This window comes from Micromys minutus, assembly GCF_963924665.1.
Source record: "Micromys minutus genome assembly, chromosome: 19".
Lineage (NCBI taxonomy): Eukaryota > Metazoa > Chordata > Mammalia > Rodentia > Muridae > Micromys > Micromys minutus.
Window position 1 is genome coordinate 19,753,639 of NC_137954.1, and position 27,231 is coordinate 19,780,869.

A 27,231-nucleotide genomic window follows, 5' to 3' on the forward strand; every position below is an offset into this window, starting at 1 on the left:
AGACACAACCCCTTAGAGCCAGCTAGAGTAATGCGTGTCTAAAATCCATGCTCTTCTAGGGAATTATGGACAGCATTAAGGAAAATGGCAAGACTACCTAGGCAAACATGGAGTTAAAAAGCAAAGATTCCCTGCATTAAACGGGGTACATGGAGAGTGGAGCCAACAGCCGAGACTGGCCCCTTAATCTACACTATCCAGCCATAGAATATCACACTCATATACCAATGTGTTCGCAGTAAACATACACATACGCACACACATTTCACACAGAAAAACATTAATAAGTCTGACTCAGTTTTTGCTGTTATGGACTGATATGTACAATTAACAATGTGGTAAGCTTTCATTATGATTCAAAGGCAAAATCTATGATAGTTACACTATAATTCTGTTCCTCTTCTTATTATCCATTTTCTCTAACTTTATCTGCAGGTTAATGTCAGAAATTCTGCTACACTAGTCAAACAGCATGTTGGCAGGGCATCTCCCTCTAAAGCAAGTCAATGCTAGAGGCTTCCTTTCTGCTTCAAAATTGGTGAAACATGATCGATCTTCATTACTTATGTGGAGATACAGAGTTTTCCATTTAAAATTAAACTGGAAGTCTGTGAATGTATAGATCATTAGTTTCTGATAGAATAATTAAATTCAAGACAATATTTTATTCCAACAAAAGATAATCTAAATTAACTGCAATGCATAATTGTCAAAGAAAAATATGACTGTATTCTAAGTTTAGAAATAGGAATTTTTTTCCTCTTCATGCACTCATCCATTTTAAACAAAGATCAAACAACATCTAGAAGAATTTTGATCTCCCTAACTGATTTACAATGTGAAGAGAGTTTCTGAGAAAATGAAACTTGAAACTCTATCTCTGAAGATGAAATATACATCTTTTGAAAAAAAAAAATGAGTCCCAACATAGGCTGAATAAACAACAAAAAGAGATACCTTATTATATGTTTCAATAACCAAGGAATTCCTGTTTTCTCTCTCTAAGTTAGCGCTTGTTAGATATACAGGCAATTTTTCTAGCTAAACATGTTCATTACTTTTTTATTCCTTTAGCAAAAACATACTTTTAAAGCAAGACATGAAAATCAATGCCTTCATTTATTTGTCAATGCCCTGGGTCAGTGTATCTGGTTGCCGATTGAATGGTTAATTTACAATAAGTATCTGGAGGAAATAAACCAAAAATCTAATACACACTAGAAGTTTAATAAAGAGTCAAGTAATGTAGAAATAGTTTTCACCAAAGTCATACATGCAGAAATCAATATTATAGATTACAAATTACAACCAACTACTTAAAGATAGTTACTCTCAAATATCACGTGTGTGCACATACACACAGGCACACACACATACACACACATCTATACATTTTAGTTTCCTTCAGAAAAAAAAATCTGAGGTTATAACCAGCTAAACTTATCCATTCTAAAGAATATTACAGGGGCTGAAGAGATGGCTCCTTGGTTAAAATCACTGACTGCTCTCCCAGAGGTCCTGCGTTCAATTCTCAGCAACCATATGGTGGCTCACAACCATCTGTAATGGGATCCCATGCCCTCTTCTGGTGTGTCGGAAGACAGTGACAATGTACTCACATATATGAAATAAATAAATCTGTAAGAAATACTTCAAAACACTGGGATTACTTGACAGAAGAAAACCATAGTAGAGAAGGCCAAAGAACTTGGTTTGAACACATGGTAAGCAGAATTAAACAGAATTTGCATCTTCACTGATTATGGGACTGTGAGAACCAGGAGGGTTGTGTAATGGTCCTGGTTCAGAGATTTGCTGGAGATATCAAATAGGAGACAGGGAAAGTATATGGTGTCTTGTGATAAAAAGAATCAAGTATATCAATGTCATTCGAACCCATGGTTCCAAGCCTACAATATTTTTCATCTTTCGAAGCAGACAATAAAACTGTGTTTTATTGAGTTGGAAATGTTAAGGGAAAAATAAAAACAAAACCCCAGTTCTCTAGGAACTAGGTACAAAAATATTTCTTTAATTTCCCCTAAATACAATATATAGGTTTTCTTTTTATTACACTGGAAAATATATTTATAACTTTAAAAGCTACCTAAAAGATTCTTAGATGTCAACCTCCTTTCCTACAACTCCAATTAATTAATTATCTTAAAAAAAAACAAAGAACTGAAGAAGTTAGACACCAGAGAATCAAACAATCCTATTAAAAATGGGGTACAGAGCTAAATAAAAAGTTCTTAATTGAGAAATATCGAATGGCTGAGAAGCATCTAAGGAAGTGCTCAACATCCTTAGTCATCAGGGAAATGCAAATCAAACCAACACTGAGATTCCACCTCACACCAACCAGAATGGCTAAGATCAAAAATTCAGTTGATAGCAGATGCTGACAAGGATGTGGAGAAAGAGGAACACTTCTCCACTGTTGGTGAGGTGTAAACTGATACAACCACTCAGGAAATCAGTCTACCAATTCCTCAGAAAATTGGACATAGTACTACCTGAAGACCCAGTTATTCCACTTCTGGGCATATACCCCAGAGAATCTCCAACATACAACAAAGACACATGCACCACAATGTTCATAGCAGCCCTATTTATAATAGCCAGAAGCTGGAAAGAACCCAGATGTCCTTCAGTAGATGAATGGATACAAAAATTGTGGTACATTTACACAATGGAGTACTACTCAGCTATCAGAAACAATGACTTTATGAAATTCTTAAGAAAATGGATATATCTAGAGAATATCATCCTGAGTGAGATAACCCAGTCACAAAAGAACAGACATTATATGCAGTTACTGATAATTGGATACTATCCCCAGAAAGCTCTGAACACCCCAGAAACAACTCACAGACTATATGATGTTCAAGAAAAACAAAGGCCAAAAAAAAAAAAAAAAAGAAAAAAGAAAAAGAAAAATCATTATGCTTAATCTTTACACACCAAGAAAACTTTTACTATTTCCAGGTTACATCTTGTTTTACATGTACTTTATGCTCATTGTAACTAGTAAGATTTTAATGCATACTATCAAACCTTTAAAAAAATCAAGTACTGAAAAAAATGTATTCATATACTTTTATGCAAAAATGCTTTTAAAATCTGTACACTTATCTTTGTTTTTTTAAAATAAAATTGTTCAATTTTTAAAAAGACAAAAATCATTTAAAAGAATGATTATCTTTGTGTTTATGAATATACTCAGGAGTTTGTGTGCATATTGTTTTGAATGTTCCTGAAGGACAGAACCATCTAATTATCCAACAGAGTGTAATTATAGGTGATTGTGGGCCATCAAATGTTGGTGCTTTTGAACTGAACTGGGTTCCTTTGCAAAAGAAGTTTATATTCCTAACTACTTAGCAATCTCTCAAGACCCTTCAAGTAATTGAATGTTTTTGTTAATATAATTTAATTGATTTTATTGTCTATTTTGGAGTGATCATGGTCTTTGGTATCCTTGAATTTTTTGGGTTTTGTTGTTGTTGTTGTTGTTTATAATTTCTTTTTGTTTTGTTACAAACTCCCACAAGAGTTATTTTCTGTTCAGCTATCTTGATGACCTCTTTTCTCAAATTTTAAAGTATTATATAAATTCTCTGCTTTTCATAATGGAGTACCAAGTTATGCAGAAATCAGCATAATTTGAAAGGTGGGCAAAGAATAATTTTATTTTTCTCTATTGATGTAAATCCAGTCAGATTAAAAACATTTCCATCCAAAATGTCAAACTAGGTCAAACATAGGTATTCAAGAAAGAAACTCGTGGATGTGACTCTTTTTTTTATTATTTTTTAAAGAGAAGTAAGGCTTGATTTCCATCTTTCTCAGATTAAGCAGGCTGACTTGGTGGCTTTGAGGGGATTAGTTGAAGAGACCAATCCCAAATCCTCATCTGATTCCTCTGACTCCTCCTTTGCTTCAGCCTTGGCTGGGGCAAGCAGCAGTGTTGGCTGCAGCCATAGGGCAGCAGGTGCAAATGCAGATGGATCAGTCAGGAAGGCCTTGACCTTTTCAGCAAGTGGGAAGGTGTACTCAGTCTCCACAGACAAAGCCAGGACCCGCTTGTACCCATTGATGATGGAGAGAGGCACTGAGGCAACAGTCGGGTACCCTCTAGGAAGTGAAAGTACAGGGTCTGCTTGGTGATGTCCAACAGTTCAGGGTTGTAAATGCTGCCATTGTCAAACGCCTGCTGGATGATCAGCGCAAAGGAGAAGGGGGAGATGTTCAGCATGTTCAGCAGTGTGGCTTCACGGGCTCCTCTCCAGTTCTGATCAGCTACACATCACTCAGAACTCCAATGGTACCTCTGGAGATTTTAATGGTGATACCTAGAGCTTGGAAGAAAGAGGTCTTCTCAGGCCCCAGACCAGTGTTCTGAGCAGGCACAGTGACCTCACATGGGGCGATGGCACCAGCTTGAGCAGCAGCTGGCACCTTAATGGCCAGCAGCATGTCCCTAATCTCAGTGAGGTCCTCCATAGTGAACAAGAATCCCACATTCCCCAGGAGATGTGAGGCAGCAGTTTCTCCAGAGCTGGGTTGTTCTCCGGGTGCCCCCTGATGGGCTTGCACATCTTGTTGTTCTTGCCCATCCACACTACAGGCTTCCCTGGGAGGGACATGCGGATCTGCTGCATCTGCTTGCAGCCCACATTGTCTGCTCCTACAAAAAAGCACTTTGGGTAATCATCTAAAAGTTGGATGGTCTTAAGGAAGTAGTTGGACTTCCATGTTGCCCTGTCTTCCCTGGGCATCACAGCAGTGTGTCAGGGATTGCCACACGGGGTTTAAAGACAGTCACTCTAAGGAGAGAGTAGATGTGACTCTTAATCCATGCATTTTTGAAGCATTTCGTTTGTCACAAGGCTATTGCTTTCTATGTGCCCGCCATTGCAGTCACTATAGTGCATTGCTGTTCTTGGATCTTTGTTCTCTTTGCCACAGAGTAAGCCTGCAAATAACTTTATTTTTTGTTTCCAGGATTTTCAACATTTACTATGCTGGACTCTCAATGGCATGTTAGATGCTTCATTGCAAACCTAGAGTTTTTATTAGCATATGATCATTCAGAATTTTTCAAAGGGTGTATTTCTAGCTTTTGATATTGACATAATAGAATTTTAGGTCTGTTTACATTGCCAAAATCTTTAACAAATATCATCTGTGTAATTCCTGCTTCAGTGTGCTGTAAATGCTGCATTATAGTCTCATCTCTAATGCAGATCACATCCAAACAAAATCACTAAGCACATGATAGATATATAACAATAGAAGGAAATAATTGATGTGCAAAATAAAATTATACACACACACACACACACACACACGTATACATGTATAAAATGTCCTGTGTATAAAAACATAAAATATTTTTAAATTGTCTAATGTCATGCTCTGTGATGCAAAGAACAACTTGATGATCTAGAAGTTAAATCTGAGAGAATGCCAAAGAACTCAGGTTATCACATGTTCTCTGATGGTCACTGCATAACAACTAAGGGGACCATTCTGCCATCTGGACCTCTTCACACAGCCTAGTGCTGTCCTCAGAAGAAAACATAACCTAGCATCAGTGTGTGGATAGTTCTTCTTAATTCCCTCATTTTATGTATTAAGGAAATAAAATCCGTTAAATTCAAGGGATGTTAAACATGGTGACCGAGTGACTTGTCAAGAGATCAGGGAGCAGAAGGCTGGTGTCCTAGTTGTTAATATTGTTCAGGCCACTTGACTTTCTGAACAGTTTCCTTTCCCCCTATTTCCCTCTGATCAGTTCATAATGTGAATATGCACTCTTCAGATAGGGACTAACTTTGAAGTAATATAACAAAACTAACTTTGTTCACTACATTTACATTAAAAAAGGTCAAGATAAATAACAGTAAAATGTCCATTACTGTGATAGGCAAATGTGGTAAGATCTGCAGAGTTTTCCACTCTGGACAATTTCCCTAATCATTAGAGTCACTTGAGTTTCTCTGGCTCCGTCCCAAACCCAGTGATTTGTGATCTCCAGGGAAAATGCCTGGGAATGTGTGTTTTCAAGTGGCTCCCCCAGGTGACTTTGGTAATTAGCCAATGTTAGGAAACCCTGAACTGCTCCTGGAAGTAAAAGGAGGTTACTTTGTGTTTAGTGTGTTGGAAAACAAACTGTTTCTATTGCAGAATTGACCCAATCCAGTTACTCTCCCTTTCCAAACAAGAAAGATAGGTTTCACAAGTGGGCAGACAAACTGCCAAATAGCACCTATATTTCTGGGTCAGAGACAGATTGGAAATCCACCAAGAGGAACTGGGCATTCATACTTGTCTATTTCCATGGCAGGGGCAAAACAATTCTAATCTCATTGATCTTTTCATTAAAGAATAAAACAGTCTCAGAGCATTAACCGTTGACAGCAAAGTCTAGCGTAGATTTCATGGATTAACTAAACCACAAACAACCTCAAACATGCCCACAGAACAATTCTTTGTTTGTGTAGCAAAGGAGGCAAAAAAGAGCCAATATTCTGACTTCAACTGTAGACTTTGATTACTCAATATAACACGTACCATTGAAATGTCCATACACTCAGCATTGTAACAGCTTCACAAAAATGATTCGGTGACATAATACATCATGCAAATTAATTGCCAGCTTCAATGTCTCTCATATATATTGTTAATATTTATCCTCACTTGTTCCCCTTGAATTATATATGGATACGTGGAAAGTTGAAAGGACTTTTGTAAGTGAAGCGTGTTGTTTGAAAGCAAATATATCAAACTGTCTCTAGACTACTTTTGGCATTACACAAAATACAATGTATGCCCTCCCTTATAATCTGAGAAAAATTTAAATTGTAAATTTGCAAAGTAGCCCAAACTTCATGTTGCAATCAGACTTGGTTCGAATCCCAAGTACTGAGTTTGAATAGATGACGTTTTTAATTAAAAATTCAGAGCACAAATTACCATGTCATATATTGTTTTACTTTAATGTACGAAATGTTTTACAATTTAATTTTTTTCTGCTGGAAAACAGGGACTGAAGGCAAGCTGGAGTGAGCACTTGGGAATCTGAAGCCTGTAGAAGTCACTGTCTGGTCACATGCTGAATATATCCAAATTCAAAGTTTTTACTTGTCTTTGTCATTCACTAGGCATAACTTTACCATTTATCTTTCTTAAAACCCTTAATTCCACATTTGGACAAAAGTACTCCTTTATCTTTTCTGCTAGTATGACTTCAAAGATACTTCCAAGAATTTTGCTTTCTGTTTTGTTTCTCGGTACAGTGACTATAGCTAGGCAGCAGTCATGGGAATTGAATACTATTTAAACCGGCTATAGAAACAATCACAGATACACAATAATTTTTCAAAAAAAATTTTTATTTAACATTATCCACAGGTTCAGATAAGAATATGCTTTTCTCAGGAGAATGACTGCATCTGAGATGCTAATTAAACTAAGTCTTGTGTCGTTCCTTTTCTTCCATACCCAAAGGTCCTTTCCCCTGCCTTCCATGGCCTCTTTCTTTTGCTTTGTGGATACTATTTACTCCCAAGTCTGCCTCTGAACTCTGTCTAATTAGCTCCTGATAGATCTGCTGCCCTGTTTCCACAAACATTTAATTCAGCCGTCGGTGCCATTTATACCACAGCGCGCTGCATTGTCTTTTCCAGGCCTAATTTTGTTTGAGTGAATGTAAATCCCATTAAGCAGTCACCTATTAGATGGCGGCGTATAAACTCCAAAAGCTTCTTTATTGCAATAGTGAACATAAGGCACAGTGCATAAAAGATTACCGGGGCATCTCAATTTGTGGTCTACTTTAACTATTGTGACCGTTTTAAGTTTAGCTCATGGTTTCAAAATACATGACATGGCATTTGAGTGTATTTTCAGGCTGTCATTCTCCTGGATAAATACAACTAAATATCATTTGATGTATGAAACAAATATTTTTTGTTTCTAAACTGAACACTAAATATGTTTCCCCTTTACACATTTCATTCCCCATGGTAACCTGACCATATTGTTTTGCGCAGGTTATACAAGGAGAGCCCCCTTGAGAGAATTTCTTATGAATACCAAGCAATAGAACAGAATTACATAAAGTCTTGCATATCAGGATGAGATTTCTGAAGAGAGGACAGATGTCACACATTGAGCAATCACCCATTAAATTGCAATCTGAAAGACACTGGAATCAAATACATCCAGGTTTTCCTCCTAATGTTTCAATGTTATTTGATAGTCCTGAAGAAGGGACAAATCAGAAGGTACTGGTCATTAATTCTGCTAGGATAAGGAGTAGGCCAATTATTGGGCTTCTGATATTTTCAGCAGTATATGCAATCAGGTTACACACATCTAAGAAAAGGCTTGGAGTGGACCTCCCAAAACTGAAGCTGAGGGAACTGTTCAACACTATTCTCCTGTTGTTGGAAGTAAGGGCAAACATGTCTCCCACTCCATGTTTCCTCTTGGTCAAAAAAAGAAAGAAAGAAAAGAAAAGAAATCTCAGAAAGACACCCATGAAGGGCAAACTCTCAAACATAAAATTATTTCTCACCCCTGCAGGCTTGTCAAAGCCAATATTTCAGGAATGCACAAGTTTCTGAAAGAGACTGATTGGGATTTTTCTCTTCCTGCTGTGAGTCCCAAAGGAAACAAACATTCCAAGGGAGACTGTACTCAACATTGTTAATAAACATAAGGCTCTTTTTCCATAATGACAAAATGCAAAAAAAAAAAAAAAAAAAAAAAAAAAAAAAACCAGATTAGAGAAATAGGTTACATGTTAAGCTACAACTACTTAAATAGGGATAGAACTGTATAGTGACGATCGTTAATTGTGACGTTAACTTGGATGAAGAAAGTATGACAATAATGAGGACAGAGATACAGAACGTAAGTGAATAATTACTAATAGATACGCAGCTCTTACCTTTATTGTAAAAGAAAGATTATGTATTTTTGAGAAACAACTAATTTATGCTGTTGAAGAGGGAGGAAAATTACAAAAAGCCTGAGTGCCAGAGATGGATTTATGAATTCTTATGCCAATATTCATATAGATATAAAATATACAGTAATGTTTTCTTTCCATGCATCTCCTGCATAAGTTCCAATACTTGGGTCACCAGGTTTTCTATATCTAGGAATTTACATAAAAATGGTTTCTTAGATTTTTTGACTGTTTACATATGTTTTCATTCAGGTTATTGGTTTAGTAAAATCTTACATATCTGCCTGGGACATTATTGCTTATTCTTTTGTTGATTACCTAATAATGAATGTCCTTTTACTCAATGTTGACATATTCAACCAGTCATAACTACCTTGGGTTATACTGAACACCAACTTTATCTAATTTATTTGAGGGCAAAGCTACAAAAGGCAAAGACATGGTAATTTATGCATTCTTTAGAAAATAGGCACTTTATGATTTTCTGGGTTGGTGAGTTACACAAAAGGTATTCCATAATATCTATGTTTTATATTGGAATAACATCAACTTCAAAAGGAAGATTTTTATAAAACTGTAGAAACATACATAGTGACTCCAAAAAAATCATAAAAAATTTGTAATGAGGACAATAAAAGAATTTGAATGTCAATGAACAGAAAAGTGGCCTGATCAACTGAAGTCTATGTAGCTACAGTACCATCTGTAAAATAGGTTTCTATGCCAACCAAACAATGTTTCTTGGGTCATATGAAACCAAGATAACATCTCTATGGCAAAAAAATTATTGAATGATTTTGGTAGGCTTTGTGTGTATGTGTGTGTATGTGTGTGTGTGTGTGTGTGTGTGTGTCTGTGTGTGTGTGTGTGTGTGTGTGTGTGTGTGTGTGTGTGTGTAATCTGGCTTCTTAATATTTACAACCAACCATTATAGGCATTTGATTAGTAATGAACTGTCCTTTCAACAGAGCTAAAGCAATCCAGACCAGTCACATTTTACATACAACTTTAATAAGCTATGCCCTAACAGTCATGACCACAGTTTCCTCTTTGCAAATTAATGTTTCTCTGCCACTTACAAAATATATAATTTATCCAAGGAAATGTGTTCCAAGGGGTACTTAGGAACTAGTCCACCTGCCCTCTATAATTTGAATAAACACATAGTTTCTCTATACTCATGACATGGTCTTACTATGTGAATGTAATATGAATACATAACTGCTTTAAATCTTATTTTTTGTGAAAGTTTGGAAAATATCTGCTGAAAAATAAAACCAATAAGGCTAAAAACTGAAACTCACATTTTAAGGAGTTGAGACAGTGTTCTGTTTCTATGGCTTAGCCCTGTATCTGTGTGTTCTCAAAGATCAATATACTACTCCAAGAGATCCTATGAGCCTTTGTTTGAGCCAACAAAAACTTGTTGGCCAGCTATAGATCCCACAGAAGATCATTATCTAGAATAGAGGAAAAACTCTAAACTCAAACATCTAGAAAGCAAACAATATAATTGGGGATAAAAGACAAAATATGATTGGCAAATAATACTTTAAGAGGTACCCAACACTTTAAGTTGAAAAGGAAATGCGATAAAACCTACTGAGATTGCTGCTTACCCCATTAAGAACAGGTATCAGTAAAGGGTACAAAATATTAGTGAGGGTGTGAGGGAAAAGTGATTCCATCCACTGTTGGAGGGAGCAGACACCTTTACCAAACATATGGATATCAGTGTAAAAATCAGCCAAAAAAGATCCAGGAATAGAAATATAGTATGAGCCAGCTATTCCAGTCTTGGGACTTTGTCCCAAGCATTTGTTAACAAATGTTTATTGCCAACTTAGTAATTATAGTTAGGAAATGGGCCCAGCCTATGACCATTACTAGATAAATAAATAATGAAAATTTAGTACATAATACAAGAGAATTTCATTCTTTTGTAGAGAAAAGAAAAGATATTTTCAGGTAAATAGATGAAGCTAGAGTAATTATGCTGAGTAAAATAATCCAAGGCCAAAAGAAGATGCTTAGTGCTTTCTCTCTCTCTCTCTCTCTCTCTCTCTCTCTCTCTCTCTCTCTCTCTCTCTCTCTCTCTTCCATAAATTTTAATCTATATTTTATGAGCTTTTAAGTTGGAGTCTCTGTAGAGGTCACAAATATAGGAAGAGAATTTTCTGAGGGCGATGCCTTAAGGGAGGTAAGATAATAGATTGTAGATGAAAGAAAAAAATGGCCATGGAGGTGTAGAGATAGAATAAAAGGCAGGTTAGGATAGATGCAAAAATGGGAGGGTACTCCAAACAAAATAAAATGTGTATAAAAAGTCATATAAAATCCCAATATCTTGAAATCAAACTTTTATAAAATAGGTGACACAGCCCACAGACCCAAAGAAGTTAAACAAGAAAGAAGGCACAACAAGGATGCTTGAATCACACTTAGAAGAGGAAATAGTCGTAGAAGGCAGATGGAAGACAGGAACTGGGTGGGAGAGGAAAGGAGTAGGGAGATATTGAGGCAGGACCAGGTGTGGGAAGACACAGGAGAGAGGCCCAGGAGACCAGGAGGTAAAATGGAAATCTATAGCTTCTGGGGATCAGGACAGGGGACTCCAGGAATTCCCAGAGTCCTGAAATAGGGTAGCCTCCCAGGAGTCAATGCTGGTGAACTAAACCAAGATGCCTAAAACCCTGGACAGGGAACATGAAGAGACAAACTCCTGTAGCCAGGAACGATCCCCCCCCCCCCAATTGAGGGATAAGAACATTAAACAACCCACAAAACTCTCTACCCAAAATTTGTCCTGTCAAAAAGAAATGCAGGAATGGAGCAGAGACCTGAACAAAAGGTCAACCAATAATTGTCCCAACATGAAACCCATCGCATAAGCAAATACCAATTCCTGACACGATTAGTGATATTCCTCTATGCTTGCACATAGCACCTCTCTGTCATCTGAGAGGATTTACCCAGCAGCAGACTGAAACAGATGCATATACCTACAGTCAAACCTTCAACAGAGGTCAGGAACACTTATGAAAGAGTTGTGGAAAAGACTGAAGGCCCTGAAGGGGAAAAGAATCCCACAGGAAGACCAGTAGAGTCAACTAACCTTGGTCCCTGGGAGCTCTCAGAGACTGAGCCAAATAACATATAGGGGCTGGAACGAGATCCCAAGCACATATATAACAGACATATCTGGCCTCAATGGGAGGGGATATGCCTAATCTAGCAGAGAATTGATGTGCAGGGTTGGAAATACTCAATGGGGATCCTACCCTTTCAATGGAGAAGGAGAGTGGGCTAGGGGGAGAGACTCAGTCGGGGTGACCAGGTGGGGAAGCAACATTGGGGATGTAAATAAATACATAAATTAAAAATTAATAAGGAGATTCTTTATGCTTCAGTTTTCTGTTACTATAAAGAACACTATGCCCAGAGAAATTTAGGAGGTGTTTATCTTATAAGTTACAGTCACTGAGGGAACTGATAACAAGACATCACAGAACTAATGTGAGGCAGGAACTGAAGCAAAGACTGAGGAGGAATGCTGTTTAGGCTCACATGAGCAGCCATTTTTCTCCAGCTAAGGTTCCCTTGCCAAGGAGTGACACCAGCAGCACTAGGGTGGAAACTACTTCACCCATTAGTAATGAAGAAAATTCTCCACAAGGCCCATAGGCCAACCTGACAAAAGTTGGATAACTCTTTATGAGTATGAAGGTCCTAGGATCTCACAAAACACAACAGGCTTCTGTGATTGCTCTTGGTTTCTTACAGAACTAGATATAACCCTATTTCTGCACATGCCATACATCTTGGAGCTAGAACAAAGATGCCATCATCCTGCCAGATAGTGGCCATACTGATGAAAGGCGGGATGCACAGTTTTCAGGGTGAAAAAAAAGTCCTCAGTCATCTTACCTAGATGAAAATTCTACAATCGATGAAAATAATCTAAGTAATTTAAGCCTACATGTTCAATATGGTGACAACTGTTATAGGCACAAGGGATCACTCTCATTGGATCTGAGGTCTCCTTCCCAGAAGTCAATGCATACCTGTCATTCAAAAAAAGCCCATTCCCAAAAGTCATGGCAGTGGAAGATAGGCTACCCAGAATAGAATGTACATCTCTCCTACAACTAAATTGACATGCCAAGCTACAGTTTAAATGTTTATAATCATAAAAACAAGAAAGAAAATTACCACTCTCCAGCTTAACCAGAGAAGGGTCTCTTTCTAGTGAACTTCAGTAAAGCCTTGTCTACATGGCTAAGAATATGTGATAGTTGAGTGTTTAGTCCCAAATAAGACAATTATGCCATATCCTCCAAAGCTGAGAGAACATTAGCAAGAAAATAGAGTAAAAGATTCTAAAACCTGGAGGAAGGAAAGAGGGAGTATGAAATGCCATCTTCTGGACAATACACAGGCATTGCAATCAAGAACTGTAAACAGCTGCAAATGGCTCTACTCAGCCTGTACAAGAATGGGCCCATTAAGAAGCAGACTAGATGCAGGAGGGACTCAAGATACCCCATCCCTCAGTGATGAACTGTTTCCTATAGAGAGATTCAAGAAATAGGGTGGGGCTTCCCTTCAGTTGTATACCTGGCAGTGACCTCTCCCATTTCCAGTGAATAGATTCAGTCCAGTGTTTATACAAATGGTACTGTTAAATCCAAGGGAGTTCCACCGCACTTCAAAAAGTTAAGGTTCAGATAAAGAAATAAGTCATCAAAGAATTGATAGAGGTGGGGGATGGGGTGGGTATAGAGAAAGACAGAGTAATGGGATAACCAATATATATTAAATACTTACAATTGTTAAACAACCAAATTTGTGTACATAGAATTCATTTTTAAAAGAGAAATTTAGTAATTTCAGCAGTTTATTCTAATTTTATAGTTAATGGTCATAGATAATTCAATAAAATTGTTGCTTGGTGAAGAAGCAATGGGGTCTTTAAAACATGATAACTCGGGGGTCTTTGAATATTTGCATTGGTCTTCAGCAAAATAAGTTACAGTTAGCAGAGAGAAAAACATTTCTGAGAAATTGTCCGCGTCGGTAAATATCTGGTTCAGATTTTTATAATTGCCTGAATTTCTTTATAGATTATGTGTAGCAAAAGCTAAAGATCCTAAGTCAGCCATGCTTACAGGAGCAAACTCCTTTCTTTGTGTATGTTTGGTACCTGGTAATATTGCAACTGAGTGAAGCTGTTAAAATTCAAAGGAAGTTTTTGCCTGAAGGAGGACAGCAGAATTGGGCCCAATGGGAGTTGCCGATGAGTATCAGGGCAGATTTGAGTCTACCGGAAGAGCATTTACTAGCTAGGGATTTCACCACAACAACAAAGTTTTACTGAAGGAAGAAAAGTGACAATATGATAGGGACTTTCTTGTTTCCTTTCTTTTCTCAAGTCTATTTTGAAAATAAATAAAATGAACGAAAACAAACTTAGCTACAGAGATTATCCTCACATCTTACCCTAATGAAATCTATGGCTCTTATATCACTTAGATTCTCATTCTTGTAAGTTCTGTAGATTTTACTGACACCTAATCTATTAGCCTCGTACAAGACAAAGAAAATATAAGATGGACATACTCCTCCATCCTTAGCAGAATCTAAATATTGTACTCAAAATATGATGTATAAATTTAAGATTCTATAACCAATAATAGAAATTGGTCTTTGTTTTAGAAAACAAAAAATGAATGCAGCAAACGCTGATTTTTCCCAGCATTCAATTAACACATATCAACTTTTCTCTTTTTATAATTATGTTCTTGAAAATAACAAGTCATACATTTGGTTTTATACAATAAAAAATGAGTATGGGACAGAATGATGAATCAAATCCCAATTTCATATCCTCATGTTCTGTCTTTCTCCACCACTAAGACTCCCAGTGTTTCTTACTCATGTTTATATGTCCAGGTAGTGTATGGTATATGCACATACATATAGATACACAATGGCATGTAGGAAGTTCAGAAATCCACAGCAGACTTCAACCATGAAAGGATTAGGCAAAAGGAATAGAAGGCTTTAATCCAACATATAAATAATAAGTCTAGACTCAGACATCAGTGGAAAGGAAGCCTAGAAACCTCTCCTGTTTCACGGCAAAGGATTCCATGCCCCAGGGAAGATGAGCTCCTTAGGGCCCAAAGCTAATAACAACATGAATTTGAGTGACAGAAGATCCTGCTTTCTAGTGACAGTTTTTTCCTATAATAACAGGTCTCTGATTGTTGAGAGTCACACATCATATACTATGCTGTTTCTTTCCTTGTATGTATTATGCATGGAGTGTGAAATCCTGTAGATGGACTAATAAAGTTGAAAAAATAAAAAAAAACCCTATAGAGATTATGTTCAGTGTTACAAACAAATATTGTAAATGTACCATCTAGCAGGTATTATGACAACTTAATGACGCACGGTTGAAAAACATAACCGCAAAGATTGAGAGAAAACACGCATGAGTAAATGTTTTAGTGTGTAAAATAACTTATTCATGAGATGTTTCAGAAAACAACACAATTCCACACCTATCTGTTCTACTTGAACATTTCTTTCTAATAGTACCTCAGCCCATCTATACTGTTCAGTGAAATGTAGTCTTCTGTGATTGAAACATCTGCTCTTCTTCAATGTATACAGGAGTTCCAATGGCCACACTGGACAACCACATCTTCCAGCAGCATGGGGCAGAAATACCTTTTCCCATATTGCTAACATCTCGTGGGGATGAGATACCTTTTCCCGTATTGCTAACATCTCCTCCAGACAGCACTCATTAACAAAGTAGACATCCAGGTGCAGATGACTGAGGAGTGCTTGGACTTTGATAGTCTGAATATGTCTTAAGCTGCTGTAGCAACATCCTATCATGTGGTCAGAATGCATTTTATTCTATTGTTCATGGAAAACTAGGGCCATTTGTACAAGAGGAAGAAAACATATTTCAAACATATGGCTGCATCACACTTCACATTTTGTTGCACCATTGAACTGCATATATATATATATATATATATATATATATATATATATATATATATATATATATATGAATCTGCATATATGGTCACTAGGTTTACATGGAAATGAATTTGGTAGTCACATTGTATACAGCACAGAGCTGGGTGCAGAGCAGGTGCTCAGAAAAGTCATTTAATTGACAAAATATATTTGTGTTTTTCTTCTGAGGGACATTGTCTGAATATTAAAACTGTGTCTTAATTTACACATTATGTTTATGTTACAAATGAGAGAAATACAGTTAAATGACTAATTCATAATGTTTCATGGAAATGATCAAAAAGATATCTATGAAATAAAACCAATGTGTTTTAAATGCCTTTTTAATTAATGAAAGGTAACTTTTTAAATACTGATTCTGGCTACATCTCCAGGACCCAAAATAATTCTAACTCAAAATATTCTGTACAGGGTACAATTTGCATGGTTTCCATATAGATACCAGAGGCTACAAATATAGTATCCATTCCAGAAACTGACCTAAGAGCTTTGGATTTTAAGCTGTTATAGGGCAAGTTCTACTCAGCAAGATGTTCGGCTATGGCTAAGCTGTCACAGTGAACAACAATTCTCAGTTTGTCACTGGCTACAGAGGTGAAGCTTTCTACACTGTGAGCCTTGCTACTGAAGTCGGACTTTTTTACCCCGTAAGTGTGTATATCCATTTTCAAATCAACACTTTCTCCATGGTTAATGAATTTTTCAGCTGTAATACATAGATGCTCTTCAGCTCGATATTCCCCTGACAATACTCGCCAGATTTAGTATTGACTGTAAAGTTTAACTTCAGGATTAAACATGACAGAGTCATAAGGAAAATCCATGATAATAAAACTGGGAACAACTTGATCCCACAATTCATGTTATTTGGCGTAAAATTGATTGATGTGAACAAAAATATTAAGCAAAAGTAGGTTGAGCAAAATGGATTGTTTCTATTTACTTACAAGAACTATACAGTAGTAGAATATTCTGGTGTAACTTTCAATGACTTTAGCAGCCCTAGTATTCTGAATTTCGTCATGATGAATATAAATGATTAGTGAAAAGGTGTATATCTCACAAGACATTGGGATTTTTTCTGTGTACACATTAATGCAGATTATATATCCTTTTAAAGTGTATATGTAAATAAAAGAGATTAATAGATCAAGCAAATCTATCTGAAATTAAACAGGAAGAGCAGGAAGACATTACTTTCTCTTTTAGATTTTAATAGAATGTGGTAGTCAGTCATTAATCATTAAAACATACAATGTCCTCCAAAAATCATTATTGAAAGTATATGTATACGTGTGTATGTATGTATATGTATGTATATGTATGTATATGTATGTATATGTATGTATATGTATGTATATGTATGTATATGTATGTATGTATATGTATCTATGAATTGAAATAGCAAATAAATAGAGATATAAGGAAAATAAAAACAAAGAATTGTGAACCAGAAATAGAGAAATGTCTTCTGACTATGACAACATATAGAAACCAAAAAAATTAAAGCTAATAAAATTCACAAATATTAATATAATCATATTGATCAAAATCATGTTTAAAAACCTCATTGTGTCATTTTTTAACATAGGTCTTAATAATACAACAGTTCCAGATCACTTTCCAAAACTTTATGCAAATTTTTGCAGGTAAATTTTATAGTGAAATGTATGTTAGAAACATGTGTTTACAGATAACAGTTACTATATCAGTTATGTGGAGGAAATGTACTTTATACAATGTCTATGTTTGACATTGAAATGGGGTACACGTGTGAGTATATATGTATATAGAGTGAAGAACCTGACCCAAATCCTAAAAAGTATTTTTCTTTATCAGATCTTCTAGAAAGTTTGACCTAACACTATTCTGAACACAGAGAGTTATTTTTATACCACAGAAATAAGCAAGTTAACGAACAGATATCGAAAAGACAGTTTACAGCAGCTATTGTTACTAGTACTGCAGAAATAGAAAAAGCTAAATAAAAGGAGAACTACATTTTCAATGGAATCACAAGTATTCCATTTTTACTTCATTGCAAATATGCAAATATGAAGCTAATCCAAGGTTTATTGCCCAATTTAATCCAGTAGAAAAGCAAGCATTGGATATAATATGCATAGCAGCTATATAACATCCATATACTTTACATAAAATAGAAACTTCTTCAGGGAGAGAACCATGTATACTAACAGTGCTGTTTCCATCCCTACCCTACAAATTTAATTAAAATTCAAAGCATATTTTTGAAATAACATTGTACTTTGTTTTTTCATCCTCCATCCTATAATATTGTTCACATAATAAAAGATAAAATTATAATAATGTCTCTCAAATTGAATATACAACTTTGATTTCCATCTATAGACTATGATGACACCTACTAACTACCATCAATTAGTCAAACAAAGGTTGAATGACTTTGATCTTTGTCAGAATTGCCCCTTTCCATAACTGCCTGGATTCTGTCAAAACTATAGAGTATTAAGAACTTTTACAAATCCATTCTAAATTTTAAAATGTATTCCATAGCTCCTAGCTTATTAGGTAGTCATTATAAGGTTAATAAACGAATGGAATTGTGAGCTGGAGATGGTATATAACAGCTAACTTTTTAAACCCCATTTATAGAACGTGCAGTTCTCTGCGTTCTGCAAACTGCTTTTAGTGGTGTCCAGAGAGCAAATGACTGTAGGGGGCTGGAGAGAGTGTCAAGCTTTGGACACATGAACCTCATTCAGGATCACTTCCCTAAGCCCCGAGGGCAGAGCCGAGCATGAAGCCTTTGCTGATCATGGGTCATACATGGCAACATTAGCTGCATGGTTCTGTGATGAGGCAACATGGGGAGAACCAGCTGGCCAAAGCTAATGCACCATCTGGGCTGAAAGAATACTGCCAGTTCCATTGGCAGAGCAGAGAGTAGGAGCTTGTAATCGAGCTATAAATCACAAGCAGGTTTTGCAAGTTGTCAATTAAAACTCTGATATATTGATGTCTTCAATGCATGGGTGACTTTTTTACTTTGTGAATATAGCTATTGTCATAATAAAGCCCTTAAAAGATCAATTCTTCCATAATCAAACATCACTCCCAGCACCTATAACAGCAAACTAGAGCATTAAGGAATTAAGAGAAGATAATAGTAGTAGTAGTATAGTAGTAGTAGTAGTAGCAATAGTTAATAGCAGTAGTAGTCATAGTAAGAAACACAAATTAAAGAAAAAATATTGGAAGACTACAGGAATTGTATTAATTATTATATGTTACATTAATCTTGAATTCACAGCATTTTTGAAACATAAGATGGGAAATATTTCAAGAGAAATCTAGAACACAATAAAAGTACACAGAAACTTCAAGCAGAACTAATTTCACACACATGTAAATATACATTTGAAATATATACTTATTATTTGAAATAACATATGCAAGCAATGACTCCATTGCCTATTTTCTAAGTACTCTCTTATTTTTTAATATTATAATTACATCATTTTTTCTTCTCTTAGCTCTCCCACAAATTTCCCATATTATCCTCCTTGTTCTCTTTCAAATTCTTGTCACCTTGTTTCATCAATATTGTCTCAATGTATAGAATGTTATAGTATGCATGTATAATGTATGTATACATACATACACACATATATTAAATACAAGCTGCTCAGTCAGTATAATGTTATTTGTACATATGTCTTTAGAGCTGGCTGCTTGGTGTTGGATAGCCTATTTATGTGCTTTCTTTATTAGAAGAGACTATTTCTTCTGTTCTCGGTGATCCTTAGTTGCTTGAATTGCTTGTATGTTTAAAGGTATCATGTATCGATGATGCATTTTACATAGGCTATAAACTAGAAGTGACCTGGGGCTTAAGATGTCATAGTGGTATTGGAAAAGAGGATGGTAGCTATAATTTGAGAGTTTTCCTCGTAGTTGCTAAAAATGTTGTAAAAGTAGATTGAAGTGGCAATTACATAAATATATATGTACTTAAAAAATCAACTTAACAATCAAACTATGTACTATGTGAATTTTATTGAAATAAAGCTTACACAACTGCCCTGAAAATGTGAACAGATATTTTGAGTCAGGCTTAGCAGAATAAGGGGTCTATTTCCAAGCCTGAAATGTGTGAACTCCAATTCCATATCTACATGGTAATAGGTTCTTCTGCAAATTTTCTGCTCACACACTAAGTCATGTACACAGCATTTTATAAACACATATATTTATGTGTATGAACACACATAATTTAATTATTTAATTTTAAAATAACCTCAAATATTTTACTCAAAATATTTATCCTAAAGAATGGAAGGTTGGTAAGTATACAGATACATAAAATTTTAATATGCTTGTTTAAAATGTAGCCATAAAATGATATCCTAATCATTCAAGTCATATTCTCACTTGAAGACAAGTGCTCAATTTAACATACAATGACTTAATTGTGTATTTGTTTGAAATTTAAACTGTTGTGCAAAGCTTTTATGGTGAAACTGCAATTACTTTTTATATACAGTGTTTTGTAAAATTCCTCTTTGGAGAATAAATTGTTTTATAAAGAATTTAATCAAAAGTCAATTTGGCTCAGCTTTATAATATAGAGAGAAATCTGAATTTTTAGACGGTTTTAGGTGGGGCATTTTATTATTATTATGCTTTATTTTCATTGGATATTTTCTTTGTTTACGTTTCCAATCTTATCCTCTTTCCTATTTCCTCCTCCAGAATCCCCCATCCCATTCCTCCTCCCCTGCCTCTCAGAGGGGGCTCCCCACCCACACATCCACTTAACATTTTTGTTTACTTACCTTCTGTTGCTTCAGGATAAAGTCTGATATGGAAGGACAGTGTCTACACATAATGTGTTTAACGAGCCACCCTCCATAGAACAAAGGCTGCAACTTGCTTGTCTTATTGCTTCCTCTATTTTAGGCAATAAAAGTGCACATGAGTTGCAGTCTACTGTCAAGACTTACAACACATTATTCTATCCATTCAAAAAAATCTGGGCTGTATAATAATCAATACTAACTACCTTCAGGAACTACCATAATTAGACCTCAGCCCCATAGGAGCATGCATGCTACACTATATTAAGTCTTTTTCATACTCAGTTGAGTAGATGTATTTGTAATTGTTTCAAGGTCACTGAGAACCTAGTTCTTCCTGTGTCTGGTATATGAGAGAAAGCAAGTTACTGTAGTTATTACTATGCCTTACTACATTTAACAAGATTGTATGAAGTAAAGTATATTTAATTGCCAATGACATAACTTCATTCTTCTTTATACTGAAAAATATTTCATTGATGTATGTGTGCATGTGTGCATTTGTATAATAGTTTCTTTATCCATTTCAAGAGATAAATGCTCATTATACAACTACACACACACACACACACACACACACACACACACATATATATATATATAATATTAAATGAGCATTATCTCATTTAATCTTGCTTTACCTGAGTTGTGGGTATTATAAATACTGATTTGCTTTACAGCCTAAGAAAGTAAAATTGAAGCATAATTACTTGTCTCTTTGTGATCACACACAGTGACTAATGTAAGAATTTATGTAATAAATAAAATCATAAGTCTGTACTGTTTTCCTATATTACAAAGAAATAAAAGTTTATAGGTCCTAAAGAAGGAAACTGTATTTGCCATACATGCTTGAGTCATCTACAGCCCATGAGCTCCTAACATTGGGATTGTCACTGGCCTGATTAATAAATCAGAAGTTCACTGAGATATAATACCTGTCAAAGAAAATGGAAACCATTCAGACTATCGTGAAAGGTTGTGAAATCACAGTACTAAGGCATGTGGCCAGTGGCAAAGATTTTCTCCTCTGTACTGTCTAGATCTTAGCAGAAGACAGACCAATCAGCTAGACATGGGACAGGATCTGATTCTGGACTTCCTATAACAAATGACACAATTTCACCAGCTCAGCCCAGCCTCCAAAATGTACCACACACTTTGAGAGCACTGCCAGCATTTGACAAGTGCACACATGGGGACCTCTGGAGACTCTGGCCACAACAGGGTCAATGATTTATGGAAGAACTCTCACATTCTCCTTTTCAAGGTGCACAGTTCACTGGATAATCCTAGTTTATAAACAAATTCCATGCAAATCTTGAGTTGTTTATAAACATGCAACACGAAAAGTGACTTGGTAAATAATTTGTGGTTTTTAAAAACATATGGTAATGGAACACTTTTTACTGCGTTCACTTCCTCAATGTATTTACTTAATGCTAACCATGTACAAGGCACCATCCTGGTGAATTGTGAAAGCTTGACTAACATCCTCTGAGATCCTCTTGGGTCCTGCTACTGAATAGCCACCTATAATGAGGCAGGGCCACAAAGTTAATGATCCAGCATATTTAGAGATAGTTCAAATAACGACAGCACGCTACCTATCAACCTTCCAGGACACAGACAAGACAGCAGGCCCCTGAAAAACAAGAGTCTCAGCACTAAGAAGCAGTGATGTCCCAACCAGACCGGAGGCCATTGTTAGAGCAGATATCCAATCCCAACCAAACCAGAGGCCATTGTTAGAGCAGATCTCCAATCTGTACACCAGTTTTTCACCAACTTTCTTTCAGTTGAGTTTGTTTTATTTCCAGTACAGTAGAACAAAATGGAAACAATTGTATCTCTTTCCAATTTGACATTTTAACTACCCTGTCTAACATTTGATCTGTGGAGACACTTTTTTAAAAAAATGGATATTCTCTGTATTTACAATTCAGGTGTTGTCCCCTTTCCACCAATCCCATCCTCCCTCTCCCACCCATCACCTGCATGAAGGTGCTCCCTCTCCCAACTTTCCTCTCCTACCTCAGTACCTTGTGTTCCCCTACACTGGGAAAACCAGCCTTTGCTGAACCAAAGTCCTCTCCACCCATTGATGCAGGATCCTCTGCTCCTTACCTTTCAAAAATGCCAGGGAGAAAATAGCTGGGCTTTTGTTGTTGTTGTTGTTGTTGCTTTGGTTTTGGGATTGTTGTTGTTTTCTTTCCTCACTAAAGTATAAACACATAAGCCCAGATTTTCCATTCCTTTCTTACCTAGATCATTGCAGCAAAGCCGAGATAAGTCATTACATCAGCAAATTAGTTCACCCAAGCAGCTGCCTCAAACCACAGGTTAATTTGAACTGTTCAAACATAATTACTTTAAAAAAGAAAAGGATTCATTACTTGTGTGGTGTTTGCTGGTTCACTGCACCATTGTCGGATTGTCAATAAACAAATTACATCCGACACCGTGCCCTTCTCGGAACAGGTCCCCAGAGACGCTCTACTTGCCTGCCCTGCTGGGTTTCATTTTTCCATTGACCCATATTCACTTGTGTTTGGTTTTAACATTTTGAGACACTTTCAATTTTACATAACAATTACATTAAGTTGGTGGAAGCAGCCTGTTGTAAATAAAACTATTAGTAAGGCACTTAGGTTTTGTGGAAAGCCTGTTTGGTTATGGGTTTATGCTTGAATTATAAAAATTATATTCCAAACAGTACATTAAAAGTGGTGCACACTACCAGAACAGTGTACAAGGCTTTGATGTGTACAATCAATCTATAAAGTTTAAGCCATCCTAAACATTTCTATCTTTTCAAACACTTACTGTTCCCTTATGGGGAAATCATCTTCTATTTCTTTATATAGTTTCCAAAAATGAACAGTTTATAATGATTGTCCATAGCTAACCTACCACACAGTAACGCATCAGAACCTCTATTCCTTACTACAATTTGGTCTAGATTTTATTAATAAACCTGATCCTCCTTCCCTCCTGGCTCTTTTCCCCTGACCTCTGAAAGCTGTCATTTGACATCTAAAATGTGTAGCACTTTCTTTGTTAGAATATGTATAAACGTGACCATGAGGCATCTTTCTTTCTGTGCCTGGCTCGTTTTACTTAGCCTAACGATTTTCCACTCCCTCCATGCTGCCTACAGGGCAGGATGTTAAGTATTTTCTCCTAGCCATACATTGGTGAATGCATCCTTAGGTTGCCTTCATTTAGAGGCCACTAGAGAGAGAATGATAACAAACATGACAACTATGTATGGCCCCGACACACTTAGATGTCTGCTCATAATGCTTGGAGGAGATTCTATGCTATTCTCTGCTAAAGCAGTGTTCATTCTGAAGAAGCAGGAGCAAGGCTCCCGTTTTCTCCACACCCTCCCCAGAATCTATTATCCTCCTGTTGATCCTGACAGCCGTTCTTTCTGAAACTATTTCATTGCACTTACTTGGAGTCTGTTGGTGGCTTGTGTTATTCTAGGGGGTTGGGTATAGCTGTGCACCATCAGCTACACTTGACTCACCGTATGAGGGAAATTCAAATTAAGGATCGTCCTGCTTCAGGCTGATGATTTTGGAAATGAGACTTAAATAATATAAATCTCAACAGTCCCATTCATTTTAAGGTGTCTGTTCTGGTGTCTTTTCTGAGGTATGATGCATAACTTGATGCACAAAAAAAGAAAAAAGCCTTTCAGTTCTTCAACGTTTTCCTGATGTTTTATGTGCTGATAAATTGGCTCCACTTTTAAGGAAAATTCTTAGGTATATCTGTCCTTAAACACATGGCCACTCATATAAAATGTCACTATTACGGAACCCCTAGCTCTGTTCGGTAATAAAAGACTCAAGTTTGAGGCATAAAAACTCCACAGCTGCATGTGCTTCAATTTATGGCCCATCAAAATAGGGGGTAAATGAGATTCCATTTTACTAACAAATATAATTGTAATATAGTAAAATAATAGTGAAATATGAGTTTCAAATTTTCTAAGTAATCTCTATCTCACTTTTTATGAAGAAAACAGTATCTCAAATGTCAAATAATTTCTCTAATTGAAGAAAGATATGAACAGCTCTTACAAACTTCCAAAAAGATAAAATATTATGGCCTCCTGTAAGACATGAGTAATTATTTTAGCTTTGCGTAAGTAATTATCAATTTTTTTGAAGATGGCATTTATTAAGACCATTAAGAAAAGAGTGGGAATATAGATTTTCTTTTACTTTCACTTAAAGTTATGTCTTTCCTTTGAAGTTATCATGTTTAGCTCTATACATAAACAGTTGTTTATGTTAAGGAATCAAAGGGAAGGGGAGACAAAGAGGAAAGGAGAGGGGTGGCTAGATATAGGACAGGGTTTAAGAAGATTTGCATTTGCCAGACAGCTGTAAGCAGGCCAGAAGGAAGCTGAGACACTAAATTCTGGCACCATCATTAACACTGACTTGGACAAGGGCAGGGAGTCCTGGTTTTCAGACACAGTGAAATGTCTTCCTGCTATTGCCCGCAGTGGTGATGTAGGCCTAGAACAGAGATGTTCAGGACTTCTCCTGTTCACATTAATGACACAACATTGTGTATGTGATGGCTTCTGTTCCCTCATGTCATTATAGGAATGCTGGTTTAGCCATGGCTGCCATGTGCATTGCTTTCCACCAGCCCCAACCTCCAGTGCACTGATATCTGATCACTGTATACTACAAAGACAATGCATGCCTGTTTATCTGTCACATACTAAATGATGTTAAAGTGCAGAGAGTTGCATAGAGGGGAAGGAGCCTAGAATTACTGTTGGATAATAAATACACCCCAGAATCAAACTTGGATTTTTCTAATTAGTTATTGAGAGAGGTGATCTGCCTCAGTTTTTGGGCAGTGAAGTGAGAATGGGTGGATGGGAGGGGGAGCACTCTCATAGAAAGGAGGGGGAGAGATAAGATGGGTGAGGATTCTGGAGGAAAAATTGAGAAAATGGAAATAACATTTGAAATGTAAATGCATAAAATATCCAATTAAATTAAATTAAATTAAAAAAACAAATAAAAAAACAAACAAACAACACGAATGTCGCAGGCAAATGGATGGAACTACAATGTATCCTGAGTGTGGTAACCCAGACCCACAGGATATGCGTGGTAAGTACTCACTTATAAGTGGATACTTGTGTGGATACTAACTATAAAGTACAAGACAACCACACTACAATCCACAGACCCATAGAAGACAAATAACATGAAAGACCAAAAAGGGATGTTTGATGCTTACTCTAAAGGGAAAATAAAATAGAAGTCTGAGGTGGATGGAGGGAGAAACTAGGTGTGAGTGAGGATAGGGAGAGAAACAGGGCAAGGGGATCAGGTGTAAGGAGAGAAAGGAAAAAAAATTGAAATTGGCACAATGGGATAGGGGTGGGGAATCTCTAGGATGTGCCAGAGACCTGGAACATGGAAGGGGAGACCCCAAGGGGTCTATGGGATTGACTCTATCTGAGATACCTAGCAGCAATGGAAATGGAGCCTGAAATTATTACCTTCTATAGCCAGGCAGGACTCCCAGTGAAGGGATAAAGACATTAATCCACCCATAAACCCAATCTGCATCATGCCTACAGGAAGTGGAGGAAAAAGATGGAACACAGATGGAAGAAATGACAAATCAATGACTGACCCAACATGTGACCCATCCCATGGGCAAAACCAGTCCCTGAAACTCTTAATGACACTTTACTATACTTGCAGACACTGAAACTCTTGATACACTTGCAGACAGGAGCCTATCATACCTCTTCTCTGAGATCTCCAAAAACAGCAGAGACCAACAGGCAAACATGAATTCGGCAGAGTTCAGGGAATCCTGTACAAGAGGTGAGGGAAGGAATGTGGTGAGATGCTACTAGAAGACCAACAGAGTCAACTATTCTGAACCCTTGGGAAGTCCCAGAGACTAAACCACCAAAAAAACAAAACAAATGGATAGGCTAAACCAAGGACCCACATATATGTAGCAGGTGTGCAGCTTGCGAGTCATGTGGGTCCCCAGCAATTGAGCAGGTTTTGTCCCTTAATCTGTTGCCTGCGTGTAGAGCTTATTTGGGCTACTATATTTTAATGTCATCTTTTTTTCTAAAAGCCATCAATATCTTCATGAACATGCATCAAATATTATTGGCAGGCAACTCGAATGAAACTGAATCACTTCCCAGTAAAGTCAAATGTTCAAAAACTGAAGCTAATCTTTGTACTAGTTATGTCCTTAAGGGACTATCCTTTTCCTGAGATGGTAAGCTGGATTTATTGCTATTCAGTACAGAACAGAAAAGCAAGAAAGAAGAAA

The 27,231-nt window shown here is 36.6% G+C and overlaps 1 protein-coding gene and 1 pseudogene across 3 annotated transcripts in view; both read right to left on the minus strand.

Moving 5' to 3' along the window:
* The window catches only part of ERBB4 (erb-b2 receptor tyrosine kinase 4), a gene marked incomplete at both ends in the record, with an annotated part of 1,001,312 nt that overhangs the window by 772,983 nt on the left and 201,098 nt on the right, over window positions 1–27,231 (minus strand). The gene's annotated exons all lie outside the window — the stretch shown is intronic.
* Window positions 3,886–4,818, minus strand: LOC308432990 (large ribosomal subunit protein uL10-like; annotated as a pseudogene). Its single transcript has one exon. The product of its transcript is annotated as a large ribosomal subunit protein uL10-like (transcript).